The following is a 16735-nucleotide window of genomic DNA, read 5'->3' on the forward strand; positions in this document are numbered from 1 at the left end:
GACCCGGGCTAGTCAATTTAGAGACAATAGGGGTCGAAAACGACTTTACGACAAAAGATTATTTAGAATAAATAATCTTAACCAAGTTGTAGAATATGTCACAAGGTTTCCGTACATATAAAGAACGCTGAAATCTGAGTTATAACGAAGAAGTTATGACCCGTCGAAGTTTCGCGACGGAACCGACACGACACCGGGAAGCGTAAATAGTGAATTTACTATAGAGCAAGATTTAGCATTAGTAATCTAAATGAAATTCATAGAATATGTTAAACTAATAACATCGATAAAAAGAACGCCCAAATCTGACTTTGTATGAAGAAGTTATGATTTTTCGAAGTTTCGGATTAGCAGTGTACAGCCCGAAATACGAATATTAGATCGAGTGATTTTTAGCCAACACGACCTAAACGAGAATCGAAGATCTCGTTAAGAGTAGCCTAACGAGAAAAAGATGGGCGAAAACAGACGTCGGATGAAGAAGTTATGAGAATTTAACGGACCAATCCTGTCCCGGCCTGTTAATAATATAAAATTGAAAATCGAGTCAAAATTAGCCAGCAAAATCTAAACAAAAGTTGTAGATTACGTTCCCACCTTCGCGTGTATACAAAGAACGTAAAAAACAGAGCTTGTATGCGAAAGTTACGATTTTTAGAAGTCGAGAGTGAAATTTGCGAAGTCTGTTGCTAAATCGATGACGTGGCAGCACCACAACCGTCCAATGATGGTCTTAGAAGTTGCTTCGGATTGTGACACGCCACCCTCGCATTACGCCCAGCGTCCGAGCTCGGGTACGCGCCGCGTACGCCTTGCACTCCTCGGTCCAGCTTGAGCCACGTCTCCCCATCGAAGCTTCGACATCTGGCAGTCTTATCCGACGAACGCGCAGCGTACAACCTTCGGTACGCCCCGCGTAGACCGAAGGCTCGCACTATAAAAGGCAGCGAAGGCTGCCGACTTTCTTGCACTTTTTCCACTCTCTCTAGATTACTTTCTCTCTCTAAAGCTCCAAACCACCCCTAAGCCCTAGTTAAACCCCTTAGCTCCCGAGGGAAGCCCCGAGGCTTCCGGAGTCCCGATAAAAAGAGCCTTTCGGTTTCGAAACGCTGCTCCAATTAAGTTTCGGGTTTCGATAAAATTCACTATAAGTGTGCTACGCTTACGTAATTTTTAATATAGCTTTCAAATAATTATAGGAATGTTATTAGGTCCTTAAAATAATTATTTGGGCTATTATTTTGAGTTATATTGAGTGTTATTAACGCTTAATAATAGTTAGACTATTAATTTGTCGCAGTTATCATTAGACTAAACCCTAGTGGTATAGGTATTAGGTTTCATCGAAGGAAAATTGTTTTAAGAGTATCGAAGCGCTGTCCGACTACTGAGTCACCACCTACTCAGGTGAGTGCATAGTCCCTTTCATATTACACATAGATATGAAGTATTTTATATAAACTACGTGCTATGTGTGCATATTATCTAAATACTTGCTGTCTATGCCGGATGAATGTTTTATACATGTTTTAAATGATTTAAACTGTATACGTATTTTGTATATACGAATATGTTGGGTATGACATGGGTAGATGAATGATGAGAGATATAAGATGATGAGAGTATACATTGGCAGCTATATACTTAATGCCTATTGGACAAACACCGGTAGCTATGGACTTAGTACCTGTTAGACGTTGGTAGCTATGGATTTAGTACCTCTTAGGAATTGGTAGCTATGGGCTTAGTACCTATTAGTTAGACGCTGGTAGCTATGGACTTAGTACCTGTTAGGAATTGCTAGCTATGGACTTAGTACCTATTAGATAAACACTGGTAGCTATGGATTTAGTACCCGATGAGTAGACTATAGCAGCTATGGAATTAGTGCTTTACGAACGAACATTGGCAGCTATGGATTTGGTGCCAGTCCTATAACCCTGGAAGTAAGGGACTTCGGAATAAACGAATGCAGGATAGATGACTCTTAGGTTAAATCCTTAAGATTAAAGAAGATAATGGGGATGGGTAATTGGGTTGATTGTTTGAGTGTTTAAACATAATAATTATATTATTGTGGGTTGAAAACCCTATGTACTCACCAGGTTTCCCAACCTGACCCACTTAGTTTATTTATATCACAGGTGTTGATACGAAGTCACTTTACACTGAGAGATTAAAGAAATGTAGATCACTAGTGTAAATAAATGTAAGTTCCGTTTATGCTTATGTTTCTGTATTGACGATGACATCCCAAACATTTTAAAATGGATAAAATACGTTTCTTTGAAAATGTTTTGATAACGTATTTATCGTGTTTTTCTGGGAACAAATTCCGCAACATTTTTATGAAATGAAGTACTCTGATTTTTATAAAGCATAAACAAAAAAAAAATCGGTCTTTTCTGGACGTGAAAATTGGGGATGTCACACTTTGCCACCTTTGCTTATAGCCCAATTAGTGTGCCGGTTAACCACGCACGCTCCATTAACGTCTTAGAAAGGGTACAAAGTGTAATTTCATGGAATTGCATCAATTCACTTTTGCCTAAAGTAACTAAGATTGGGAATTTTGTAAAAATATTTTGTTACATTATAAATTCATTATACTTTTAATGAGGAAAGGGTTGCCCTATCCTACCCCCTCGGCTAATGACCCTCCACCAATAAAGGAAGCGGTGGGTGAGAGTGGACACCCAGTAAACGGCCATTTTATAGGTCATAACCTTATACCCCTTATAGATCGGCTTCGTGAATAAGGTCTACTAACGGTAAGACTAGCATTCAAGCTATACATATATAATAATTATTCTTATAATATTATAATAGAATAGGGTGAATTTTAAACTTGTAAAATTCTAGGGTTTGAAATTTAATAATTTCAAATTAAACTTTTAGTTAACAAAATTTAATTCCAAAACTTGAGGGCAAGTTTTGAACTTTTCAAAACACATAGGATCAAATAGAGAATAATTTAAATTAAACATTTATTTTAATGATTATCTAAATTGACCTACTCCATTTTATTCACAAGATAATTCATCAAATAATTCAAATAATCAAATATTATCATATAAGGAATTTATTATTCAATTAATTGGTGATTATCTTTTGTTTAGGTAAGGATACTCACATAATAATAATAAAATTCATATTTTATTAGTCAAAAACAGTTTTGGTAATTATCCTTCAGCAAAACAGCAAGAAATCCCGAGTTTCCCTCTGTCTGACTCCCCGGCTCGCCAAGTCACTAACTGGACTCGCCGAGTTGGTCCGACTCACCGAGTGCAGCAAGTGACTCGCCGAGTCAGGTCGGGCAGAGGGCAGAAAAATGTTTTTCAGCAAGATGAACATACAAGGCATCAATACAATGGAAACCAATCAAGGCTCTGTTACCACTGATGGGTTTTATACAAAAGAACATCCTGTGTGCTCATGCAAACCCTAAAGCTTGGATCTAGGTTTCTCTATTGTACATGAAATTCATCCAAGACTTATGAACCCTAGATCTAGCATACATATTTTGAAATTATCATATAAAATCAAATGTAGATGATTACCTCTTCAAGAATGGCTTGAATCTTCTTCTCTTAGAGCTTAGAGTCATAAATGTCACTCCTCTAATGGCTTACAAACACCACAAGCAAGCGAATGATACTAGAGAGAGGGGAGGAGGCACAATTTCGGCTATGAACTCTTCTAGGGTTTCCAGTGGCCGAAAACGGATGTCCTAGGGGTCTATTTACACTTGTGATGCTAGGGTTTCAGTCAAAACCCTAATGGACAGCTTAGGCCTTAAGCAGTCCAAGGAACCTTCTGGAATAAGGCCTCCTTGGCCGAAATTAATATGGACACATCCTTAATTTCGTCCATGCCTAATCCATAAGGCTTCTCGGCCAAATATTCAACTATCACACAATCGACAGTTCTAGTCCCCTTTATTTAATTAATGTCTTTTAGCCACACAATTAATTCTTAATTAATTCTTGTCTAATATTAATTAAACTATATGATTTCTAATTTAATATATTATTCATAAAATATATTAATAAACTATAATAACTTCTTTCTTCATAAATCATCCTATCAAGTTGCTTTGGTGAAGGAAACCCAAAAGGACCATGCACAACCGGGTCAAGTACATACCAAATATAGTTATGGTCTTAGACACTAATCTAATAGGATGGTCGTTAGCCGAACGGATTTGATAGGACATAATCTCATTAAAAGTATAATGATATAAAAGTACTAGGACATTCTTTAAAAATTCCATTCTAGTTACTTTAGAAAATGTGAAAAGTATGTTAATCCATGAAAATGCACATCATCCTTTATTCCTTTATATGTCATTAGTGGAGCGTATGTGCTCAACCGACACACTAATAGGGACTATAAAGAGATATGATGGGCATATTTGTGTGGTTAACTGGCACATCAATGTGTGATGATAAATGGTATCGAGGTTTTCAAGTGGGTTTGCATGGTTATTCGCATCTTGTTTGTGATCTTTGGTATCCCATTCACAAAATTGAGAGCATAATTCGATATTAAACATGTGATTGATAATTCAACGAATCTCGAAAGATCTAGTAGTTTCATAAGATTCAAACTGGTAACATCCTTACCTACCTAAAACAAATTTGAATTTGATTATGAAATCCCTCTTCAAATTTCGAATAAAAATGTGGATCCTAGCCTTAATTTAAATTTTGGGTTAATAATTAAGGAATAAAATTCAACTAACTTGAATTCTCTTTTCTCCTAATTTTATGTCTTATCAAGATAGAAATGGTTTACCTTGTTCTTTTGGAAACAGTTTTCCTTTTCCTTCTAAAGATGATCTTCCACATTTTGATCAAGGTGAAAACGTTTTCCCTTCTTCGGGAATTGGTGGAACCAGACATCATTCTTCTTCAACTCTTCCACCTTCTCCTCCTCCTATGGCTCTCATAATGTTATGTTTCCCTCAAGTTGAATGATATAAGACAAGTTAAGCCCTATTGGCATGTATACATCAAGATGAAAATTATGTGTGTGTGCATGTTCTTACAATGTTTTCAAGAGTTTCATATCCCTTAATGCCTATGATCAAAAAACAAGGAGGCAGACGCTCTCAGTAAGCTCGAGTCAGTTGTGTTTGACTACTTCTCAAAGGAAGTGACGGTAGAGCTTCTACCACGATGAAGTATTCAAGACATGCTTGAAGGTAACCAAAAATAGGTGATAGATATTCATGAGGAGGAAGAGTCATGGATGACTCAATTTATTTGATAACTGCGAGATGATACATTACCATCATGCGAGAAGATAACTCGATGAATAAGGGTCAATGCGGAAAGGTACAACGTATATTAGGGAAGGTTATACTAGAAGGGATACTCTAAAACATGTTTAAAATGCCCCACTAGGCAAGAAGCAGAAGAAATCATTAAGGATATACATTCAGGAATGTGGAGGGCACATATTGGGTAGAAGGAAGTGAAACAAAAAATATTGCGAACTTGATACTTTTGGCCGACAATGACCGAAGATAGCGTCTCTTCGTTGCAAAAGTACCAAGACAGCCAAATACACACCAGCATCCTGGCCCAACCAACAATTGAGTTGATAAGTATAATGAGAACATGGTCTTTCTTCCAATAAGGAATCGACATCATGGGACATTTCCCAAAGCTCCAGGGTGAATGAAGTTTCTAATTGTAGTGACTGATTACTTGTAACATCCCATTTTCAGAATCATAAATTTTCATTTTTATTAGAGTAAAACTTCCCAATTATAAATCCATTATTAAGAAAACCATTTATTCCAAAATACATTTATTGAAAATCAAAGTATAAAGAAACGAGGAATCATTAACACTGCTAATGAGTGTGTACAGCCCCGCCTTCGCCTTCCCATGATCACCGATAATACCTAAAAAACATAAACAATTGGGTAAGTACAAAACTTAGTGAGTTTCCCCCAAAACACCACACACAACCAAATATATATATATATATATATATATATATATATATATATATATATATATATGTATATATACATATATATATATATATATGTATATATACATATATATATATATATATGTATATATATATATACATATATATATATATATACATATATTGCATGTTAGGTCCATAACCTCCCAATTAGATTACCCTGGCCCACAACCTCCCAGTTGGATTGCCCTGACCCACAAACTCCTAGTTAGATTGCCACACATATTGCATACTAGGTCCACAACCTCCTGATTGGACTACACTATCCCTCAACCTCCCTGTTGGATTGCCCTCGCCTACAACCTCCTAGTTGGATTTCCCTGGCCCACAACCTCCTGGTTAGATTACTCCGAGTTTGTTGACTAACCGTACAAAGCAGTACAGTCTTAATCCAACCATATTATGTCAACATATACATAACAGATAACATATATTCAGTAAACAACTATTCATATAACCAATCAACGGGCTAAAAGGCAACATCAATCATATAGCTCACTACTTTCTACTAGTCCCCTCACAAAACACTGCCCCACTACCATCTAACCTCCATGAAATGCGTAACCATAAGTAACCAGAGGTGAGACAGCCAACCGAATAGATGACTTATTCTAGAGCCACAACCAAACAAGAAACAAGCAAGAAATCCTAAATCAAGAGTTCTCAGGTTACCTATATAACTACATACAACCCCTAGGGCACTCCACTAGATGATAACCAATATACCACTACTACAGCATCCTATCATATAAGGATATATACACAGATGTAGCAGATCACTATAGCACAACAACATCCTATATACCAGGATACAGATCTAACAGATCACCACAACATAACGACAGCCTATATACCAAGATACACAACCTAATAGGCCAATACTGGTGCCTTTGACCAACATGTACAGTGAGGAAAACTCACCTAAATTGAAAAACTCTGAAACACTACGACACGATCCCTTTTTTGCACTACTTTCACCCACGAATCCACTAACACCAGATATAAATAGAATCTAAATTAATAGCCCAAAATCCTCAAGTTTGACCCAATGTCAAACTTGGTCAAAAAGTCAACGGTCAATGGAAGTCAATGAAACTCAAGGTTTAACGCTGCTGAGTACGCCCAACGTACGTAGCCTGCTCTCACTCTTCCATTAAGCACTTTATTCCTTAAGTTCCTTTTGTCCAGAGCTCAGATCTAGCCTCAAAACATCGATGGTCTAAACAACCAAAATCTAGTCTTTAAGTTTCAAGGGAACCAAAAGTGCATCTTTCTCAACTTAGTCCATTAATTCTAAGTCTCCTGCCTTTAGATTTGAATCAATATGATGTTTAGATCGATAAAGTTTCCAACTTTATCTATCATAAGGTCACAGTCTTTCAAGATCTAAATTTTGTGCACTAAAGTGACCAAAAGCTCTTAACACCCAAAACTAGCTAGATATAAAAAATGCATCATCAAGATTCAAGCTTTACACCTCCAGAAGAAAGATCAAGGTGAACAAGCTTTGGATCTACATGCTCCAATGCAACCAACACTTCTCCAATGAGCTCCTTCTTCTCCAAGATGCACCAAGAACACTCCAAATCACTCAAAAACACTTTCTTTTGCTCACAAGGCTCAAATTAGGGTTAGGGTTTCAAGGAAGGACGTTGGAGAGGTGGAGGTTGAGAATGGAATGGGTTTGGGGAAGTTAATGAGCTTAAATAGGGCTCAAAACCCTGAAATTAGGGTTTGGGTTTTGATTGCATACGCCCAGTATACTCCTGGTATGCCCAACATACCAGCTTGAACTTCTGCGATCAGCCATGCCTAGTACGCCCAACGTACACCTTATACGCCCAACATACTACACTAATCTCAAAACCTTCCTAACTTCTAATGGCCATAACTTCTTCGTTCCAACTCCGTTTTCGACGATCATTATTGATGGGTTTTGAGCAATAAATCATTCCTATGGTGTACATTCAAACCCTAATAGCTTTTGGATCTAGTTTGTCTAATGAACATGCAATTGAATATCCAAAGCTATAAACCCTAGATCTAGCATACAATTAATCATATTAACATAAAATAGAGTTTATATCTGACCTTAGATTGTTATATAGCAATAACAAGCAATCCTTAACTTTAAAAAGCTTAATGCCTCAAGTGTTGCACCTCTAATGGAGTCACAAACCCCACTAAGCAACTTGATGAAGAAGAAGAAGAGAGGAGGCACCCAAAAAAACGTCTAGAAACCCTAAGGAATCAGTTAGCCACGTTTTTGGTGCATAGAGGCCCTTTATATACATGTAGGCTATTAGGGTTTACAACTAGGAAACCCTAATATGGCTGCTTAAGCCCTAAGTGGCCCATGGACTCCTTAAACATATCGCTTGGACGAATTCTTTATGGGCTTCCCATATAATTCGTCCAACCTATATATTATTAGGTAATCCATAGCCCAATTGTAATTATCTTACAACTACAACTCCAGTCCCCTAAGTTTAATTAATCTCTTTTAGCCACAAAATTAATTCTTAATTAATTTTTGACTAATATTAATTAAACAATATGATTTCTCCTTTAATATATTATTCTCATAATATATTAATAAATCATAATTACTCCTTTCTCTCCTTAATTCATCCTACATATTGCTATGGTGAAGGTAACCCAAAAGGATCATGCTCATAATCGAGTCAAGTACATACCAAAATAGTTATGGACTTAGACACTAATCCAACAGTCTCCCACTTGGATAAGTCTAATAACTCTTTCCTGTATGACTTCAGAACCTGATCAGCAATCGTAGCTTTCAAAAGCCGTTGTCAACTCTGATTTTATCAGATAGCGTGTCCTTTAGATCAGGGATCATATATTCCTCCATTCTCAAGATATCGTATACACATAAGACATGAATTTCAATCATTCCCTCTATATTGTTTCCCGACTTCTGATTTATGATGACTGACAACAGACTACAATTGAACACATCAACTTAGTCACGGCTTGGCCAAGCGCTTAGGTGTCATCACTAAATCATCGAGGGGCCCACAGATATCGCTTTTATCCCACTTTGGGTAAAAGTAATGGATAAACCTCAACTCAAATGCTTGCTTGAATTTACTGATCGAATCACACACAACAATAAGTTTTATAACACCAAGTTACTGGTGCGTTTACTTATTATGAATGTGCAACCGACCAACAAATAACAACTCACACATCTCGGTTTCAAGAATATACAATATTATAGTCTCACTAATCACCTGTGATAAATCCATAAAGTGATCCAAGTGAGCGTGGGTTTAATCCAATACTCTAATCTTATTAAAGCACTCATGAACTCTGCAGCAAACTTGTGCTATGTCGAAACTCTTTAGACAATCTACAAACTCTTCATGACACTCTTCCTTCATACCTACTTCCAATGTATGACCGACTGTGGAGGTTCGAATAACCGAGTTATTCTGGAAGTCAAAACATGCAAATTGAAACACAACAATAACACTTAATCCTATATGACCCCAAACTTGTGAGAGTAAATAAAACACTTCTATTTAAACACCATATTGATTACTCATTATTCATCATTTACTATTTCAGAAAATCAACTTATTACTCAAATTAAACAATAGATGCCCCATGCACAAAGCATGCACAATATGTTTCCTATGGTCCTTACTTTGTGAAATAGATCAATTGAAAAACTTTTCCAATGATGCTCATTTCACAATTCCCAATCCTTATCATTTATGTTAGAACACAAGGTTCTTGCCACTACTAGAATATGCTAGATTCTAACATTTTATGCAACGATCCTTTCGCAAAATCATAGCACAAAAGTCACCAAGACTTGGCCAATGGAATTACAAATTACTCTATCGGAAATTGTTACAAGACAATTCCATAGACGTGAAGTCTCACATTCAAAGTACATTCCTTTGAACATCCTTCTTGCATAAAATTTTCTAATCTAGACATAGACCCTCAATATCCAACTCCCAATATGGAAACATTTCTATATTTTCCATCTGACAAATCATTCTTAATAGAATCTTTTCTATTCATAATAATGTCGATATGGTCTATCCAATACCATACTTACAACTATTCAGAAAACAATGTCGATTGAATTTCTGAAATTCATATTTCTAATACCAGATGCTTTGATAAGCCTTTATCTAAGCTTCTTAAACTTATACACCTTTGCCTTAGATAGCTCATATGTGTGTCTAAACAATTCAGAACTTATGTTAGTAAGTCCCAAATGTTAGACTAATTGCCAAATCTCACAATTCGAACTATGGAAAGGGATGGTGTAACCATAATCAAATTTGAGAATACAATTTTCACAATTGCTATCTTCTTAAAATCACTCTTAGTTAAATCATTTCCTCACAATCATTTTCATGAAGGAGGGAATCTTATGACACTTAGATTTTATGGTGTATGTGTTCCTATCCATGTGAATTTTCCAAAACCAAGTTTGCAACAAATCAAAACTCATATGGACTGAACTTTCTTGACTTCTAGCCTTATGGTAACACGAGTGCTCACCATGTCTTCCAAGTAGTTTAGCAACTTATCCTTACATATCAATGTACTTTCCATCGATCAAGGTGCTTTGTCTTTATGCATTCAAATGAGAACTCATAGAACTCACATGCATAATTAACTCAATTGGAATGGCACATAAACAAAATAATGTCAACATGATAGGTTGTAAACCTCAAGTCGTGTGCTAGTGATGATCGATAAGGTTTATTCTTGATTTGTTCTTGAAACCTTTTTCAAGATCACTAAAAATCCCACTGACCTCTTGACATATATGATTCTCTTTGTCAAGAAACATTTCTTGACAATCAAATATTCAAGAGTTAGTGCAGTTATTATCAAGACAAAAACACTTCACAAATTGGTCCTAGTTGGTCTTTGTCTTATCCAAGACATCACAACTTACCAATTTCAAATGTACAAGAATAAGAACTTTTCTTATTCTACATTTGATAAGTGTTACAAACCTACTTAAGACTTTTCACTAAAGTCACAATCTTGACTCTAAGACATTATATTAGAACGAAGTATGATTGACTTCTTGATTTTAACCATTTCTACAATTCTCGATTCCTCTTCTTAGGCATGCAATTGCACTAAGACTCTCTTAGAGGATCAATTGAGACATGGTTCTTAATCATTAAGACTTATCATAAAACAGAATAAAAGTTACTCTCCCTTCTTCTTAGAATAGAGAAACTTTTATCTTTCTGCCTACTAAATTCTTCTTATTCGTTCTGCTATTGATTGAAACTCTTTTAATCAACTCAGAATTATACTCAATCTTATAAGTATAACTGTATTTAATAAACTTTAGTAAATCATGATGAATATCTTTATCACTCTTGCGGTGGACTTGATCAACGTACAACCTAGTGTACTCAATCTCCTAGTCCTTCAATTGACACTTTGTCAAAGAATTAGTCTAAATTTCTCAAATGTGAAAGTTTTTCATTCATCATACAATACACGTTGCATGATTCCAAGTTTCTATCCACTTGAAACTTGGGCGATGAGAAACTCTCCCTAATTGGTAAATTCTCGACACTTCCACAAATAACCTAATTAAGAATCAAATCCATTTTGCTAATAATAGAAACCTTCAAACATCAATTTTTCATACACGCCATTGCAAGGATAAATAAATAAGATAAAATCAAAATTTATTTTATTGCGGAAAAACTTGTCCTTATAATGCAATTCAGCTGAAAAACTATGCTATTACATATTTCTTAGCAATCTACCCTAACTCTAAAGTAGCAGCTCAAAAATCCGATCTTTGAATCCATGCGATCGAAATCCATTTCTTCGTGATCAGATTCAACAGCTTCTTCCTTAAGTTTCCTTTCTTTTCTTGGATCCTGCAAAACATCAAAATGTAATCTTATCACATCATGTATTAAGAATCAAAAATAGGAACTTACAGAGTTAGCTAACGAATTTTACCTGAAGTAGAGCCATACGTCTTGACTCTCCCATCTCTTAGATCTCTCAGGTAAACTGGGCAGCTTCGTCTCCAATGCCCCTTCTCTTGGCAATAAAAGAAAATGAACTCCTTTGAAATGACACAAGGGACTATCTCAGAGTTTACCTTTTCTGGATCTCCAATGTCATCATTTTCAATGTCCATTGAAGTTTAGGAGTTTCATTCACCAGCAAAATTTGCTTGACGAGCACGCCAAATCATTGCTGATTCAGCAGCTATAAGCAAATAGGTGAGATCAATGAGGGTCGCGTCGTGGTCCATCATATAGTACTCTCTAACGAACTCACCATATGATTCAGGAACTGACTGAAGAACCCAATCAATAGCCAACTCACTTGAAATCTCGACACCCAAAATGCTTAACCTATCAATGTGTGACTTCATCTCTACGACGTGTGCACACACAAGTTTCCTATCTTCGTGTTTACTTGCCAAAAGGGCTTGAGTGAGCTTGAACTTTTCAAGCCTTTGAATTTGTGGGTCAGGGAGAACAATTGGAGGAGGTGGAGGAAGTGAAGCATGACTCTCATTTCCTTGATCGTATCTCGGAACGTCATTTTCATTAGGAAAGCTTGTTCCAAAGGATTTGGGAGGACCATTGTAAGATTCAGACATCTACAAAACGGGAGAAAATTCAAGTTAAGTTGATTGAGTACTTAATAAAACACCCAAATGAGTTATTAAGGCTAGGATCCAACACAATATTCTACAACCTAGAAGAGGGATGCCGTAATCTAGTTGCAGAATATTTGAAGGTAGGTAAATGACGATTTACTAATTTCCACCATGAAAAACGAAAAGGATGTTTAAGTTTTAAATGAATTGAAACTCATAGATCGTATGAGATTCATTGAACTTTTCAAATGCATGTTTAAATCTCGATTATGCCCTTCTATTTGTGACTGGGATGCCAAGGATCACAAATAAGGTGTGAATAACCATACGAATCACGTGGTGCACTCAATGCTACTATCACCTAATCAATGTGTCGGTTAGCCACACACGCACCATTGATCTATAACAAACATCGAGCCACCCTTCGCTACCAATTTCATCCCCAAATTAGTGTGTCAGTTAACCACACACGCTCCACTAACGTTTGATAAGGGTACGAAGTGTAATTCCATGGATTAGCATACAATTTCACATTTTGCCTAAAGTAACTATGATTTGGGAATTTGTAAAAGCATTTAGTTACTTTGTACTTCATTATACTTATAATGGAAGGTTTCTGTCCTATCCTACCCGTTCGGCTAACGACCCTCCACCAGTCAAGAGTGCGGTGGTTAAGAGTGGATACTCATTCAATCGCCATTTTATAGGCAATTTCCTTAAACACCCCTTATAGACCAGCTTTGTGAATAAGGCCTACTAACGGTAAGACTGACTTTTACTCATATATATTATATTAGACTTTTAATGTTACATGTATATAGTATAGGGTGTATTTTACACTTTTAAAATACTAGGTGGTCTAACTTAATAAATTATACTTTTAATTTAATTAAATGTAAACCAAAACTTTATGTTTTATTAAATCTCTTTTAATTATACACTTTAATTAATTAATAAAAACATAAGGGTGTAATTTGAATTTTTCAAAGTACTAGGGTTTTAGAATTTAACATTACAAAATTAAACTTTTTAATTAAATTTTAAATTCCAAAACTTAAGGGCAAGTTTTAAACATTTCAAAACATTATGGTTCAACTATTTAAATTTCAAAAGTAAAACTATTAACTCAAATTTAAACTATGAAACCTAAAGGGTTAATTTGAAACTTTTCCAAAATTTATCAAGAACATTCTAGATCACAATATTCAAATAAGGCAATTATCTAATTTTGACCTAGTCCAATTTCAGGCAAGATAATTCACCAAATAATTCAAATAATTAAATTTTATCATAAAAGGAAATAATTATTTAACTAATATGAAGTTATCTTTTATTTTGGCAAGGATAATCATCTAATATCATAAAAATCTGATTTATATCAATAAAAAACGTTTTGGTAACTATCCCACAGCCAAAGGAGCACAAAATCCCGAAATTACCTCTTTCTGACCAGCTGACTCGTCGAGTCAAGCATGGACTCGTCGAGTTCACCATGGACTCGACGAGTTCAGCCATGGACTCGACGAGTTCAGCCATTGACTCGGTGAGTCCAGCTCCCAGAAACCCTAATTTTCGATTTTAAAGCATGAATAATAAACTATAGCATCAAATACATCAAAAAAACAAACCTAGGCTCTGATACCACTGATGGGTTTTGAGCAATACATCATTCCTATGGTGTACATGCAAACCCTAATAGCTTTTGGATCTAGTTTGTCTAATAAACATGCAATTGAATATCCAAAGCTATAAACCCTAGATCTAGCATACAATTAATCATATTAACATAAAATAGAGTTTAGATCTGACCTTAGATTCTTATATAGCAATAACAATCAATCCTTAGCTTTAGAAAGCTTAGTGCCTCAAGTGCTGCACCTCTAATGGAGTCACAAACACCACTAAGCAACTTGATGAAGAAAAAGAAGAGAGGAGGCACCCAAAAACGTCTAGAACCTCTAAGGAATCAGTTAGCCACGTTTTTGGTGCATAGAGGCCCTTTATATACATGTAGGCTATTAGGGTTTACAACTAGGAAACCCTAATCTGGCTGCTTAAGCCATAAGCAGCCCATGGACTCCTTAAACATATCCCTTGGACGAATTCTTTATGGGCTTCCCATAGAATTCGTCCAACCTATATATTATTAGGTAATCCATAGACCAATTGTAATTATCTTATAATTACAACTCCAGTCCCCTAAGTTTAATTAATCTCTTTTAGCCATAAAATTAATTCTTAATTAATTCTTGACTAATATTAATTAAACAATATGACTTCTCCTTTAATATATTATTCTCATAATATATTAATAAATCATAATTAATCCTTTCTCTCCTTAATTCATCCTACATATTGCTATGGTGAAGGCAACCCAAAAGGGTCATGCTCATAATCGGGTCAAGTACATACCAAAATAGTTATGGAATTAGACACTAATCCAACAATTATATTCACATAAATGTATTGAGGAGCCCCATAATGTTATCTAGATATCTTGGACAATACACTTCTCAAACAAAAATCCATATTTCATGGAAGAACCTAGCCTATGACTTTCCCTTTTCTACCCTTCAACCCAATACACATTTCAAGGGTTCAATCTCTTAACCATCATTACCTCCTTCCACAAGGACTAAACTTTTCCTCCTTAAGGCCCAAAGCCTTTACACAATAGACTTCCGGCCCATGGCCTTGAAATAAGAAACGTCAGGAAGCAGGATGTTACAATTCTCCCCCACTAAAATTAGATTTCGTCCTTGAAATTAGTTCTCACTTCCACTCCATGGTATAAACCCCTGAGGGTCCTTCAAACCTGACTCCTTCAATGCGGCTGAGGTCAATGAAATGCCAACATTTGAAACCGACATCAATAATGGTTCCACCCTAGGCTCAAGTCAATCAAACCAAGACTTCAAAATCTGACGCAACCCTTGTCTCAACTAAAATGACCGAGAATCAGCAGATTTGATTATTCCAAAAGCATCTCGTCTATACGTCTTCATGTTAATCCAGCATATACATGCACCAACGCGAAGAAAACCAAATGGTCACATACTAAACTAGAAAATGCTCCTACTCGGCTCCGACATCTCTGCTTAGCTATCTACTGACAACACTCGGGCTCACCCCCGGTCCACTAATTGACAACAACACTCGGGCTCAAAACGATGTCAAATGCATATATAGTTATATATGTAAGGTTGGAAGGACTTAGGACTGATAACTCACTTTATTTCTTGTTCCTTGTTTGGTTGTGGACTTAGAGTACTCTGGTGTTTGTCCGAGTGTCGTTTGATCCTTTGTTATATATTATGTATATATGTATAGACATAAAAGCTTTTATCTTAGTTCAACACACTCAGTTATACAAACAACTCTAATTGTAAACTATAAATAGGTATAGTTTAGGAAGTCACTACTCACTAGTTCTAGTTCAAGGAAACATACAAAGAGTCAACTCATACATGATTCAATACATACTATAAAGAGAAACATATAGAGAACACTATAACGAGAACCAATAATACATACTATAAAGAGAAATAGATTAAGAACACTATAACAAGAAACAACACTTACTAAAAAGAGAAACATATAGAGAATACTATAACAAGAAATAATACACACTATACACTATACAAGATAACTTACTATGATGAGAAACAAAGAGAACATACTACATACTAGACAGAGAGAACATACACTACACTAGTACATACCATACACATACAAGAATACTATAACATAAATGGACAACGAGATCTGATGTAGTCCTCCTGAATGCAAGGAAAACAAACCCGTGAGCACCGCCTGCAATCCTTACCACAAGGACTCTCTTCACCACACTTGCAACATAAAAATCAGTGACACCTTCCATCATGAAACTTCCTTTACCTGTCACACTCAGAATCCCTTCCCTCAGTAGATCCTGAACCCGGTTCGGTGGACTTGGCCCGCATGGCTGCTGGCTAATACTGTCCTGCAGATGTCTCTTCCTCCTTCAATCGCATCTCCAACTCAATATCCCTCCCTATCTTGAGCATACTAAAGTATCACAACATCTATGTCTGCTCTGAAGCGGCA

The sequence above is a fragment of the Lactuca serriola genome, chromosome 6, assembly GCF_051521515.1.
Source record: "Lactuca serriola cultivar US96UC23 chromosome 6, Lser_US96UC23_V15, whole genome shotgun sequence".
Taxonomy (NCBI): domain Eukaryota; kingdom Viridiplantae; phylum Streptophyta; class Magnoliopsida; order Asterales; family Asteraceae; genus Lactuca; species Lactuca serriola.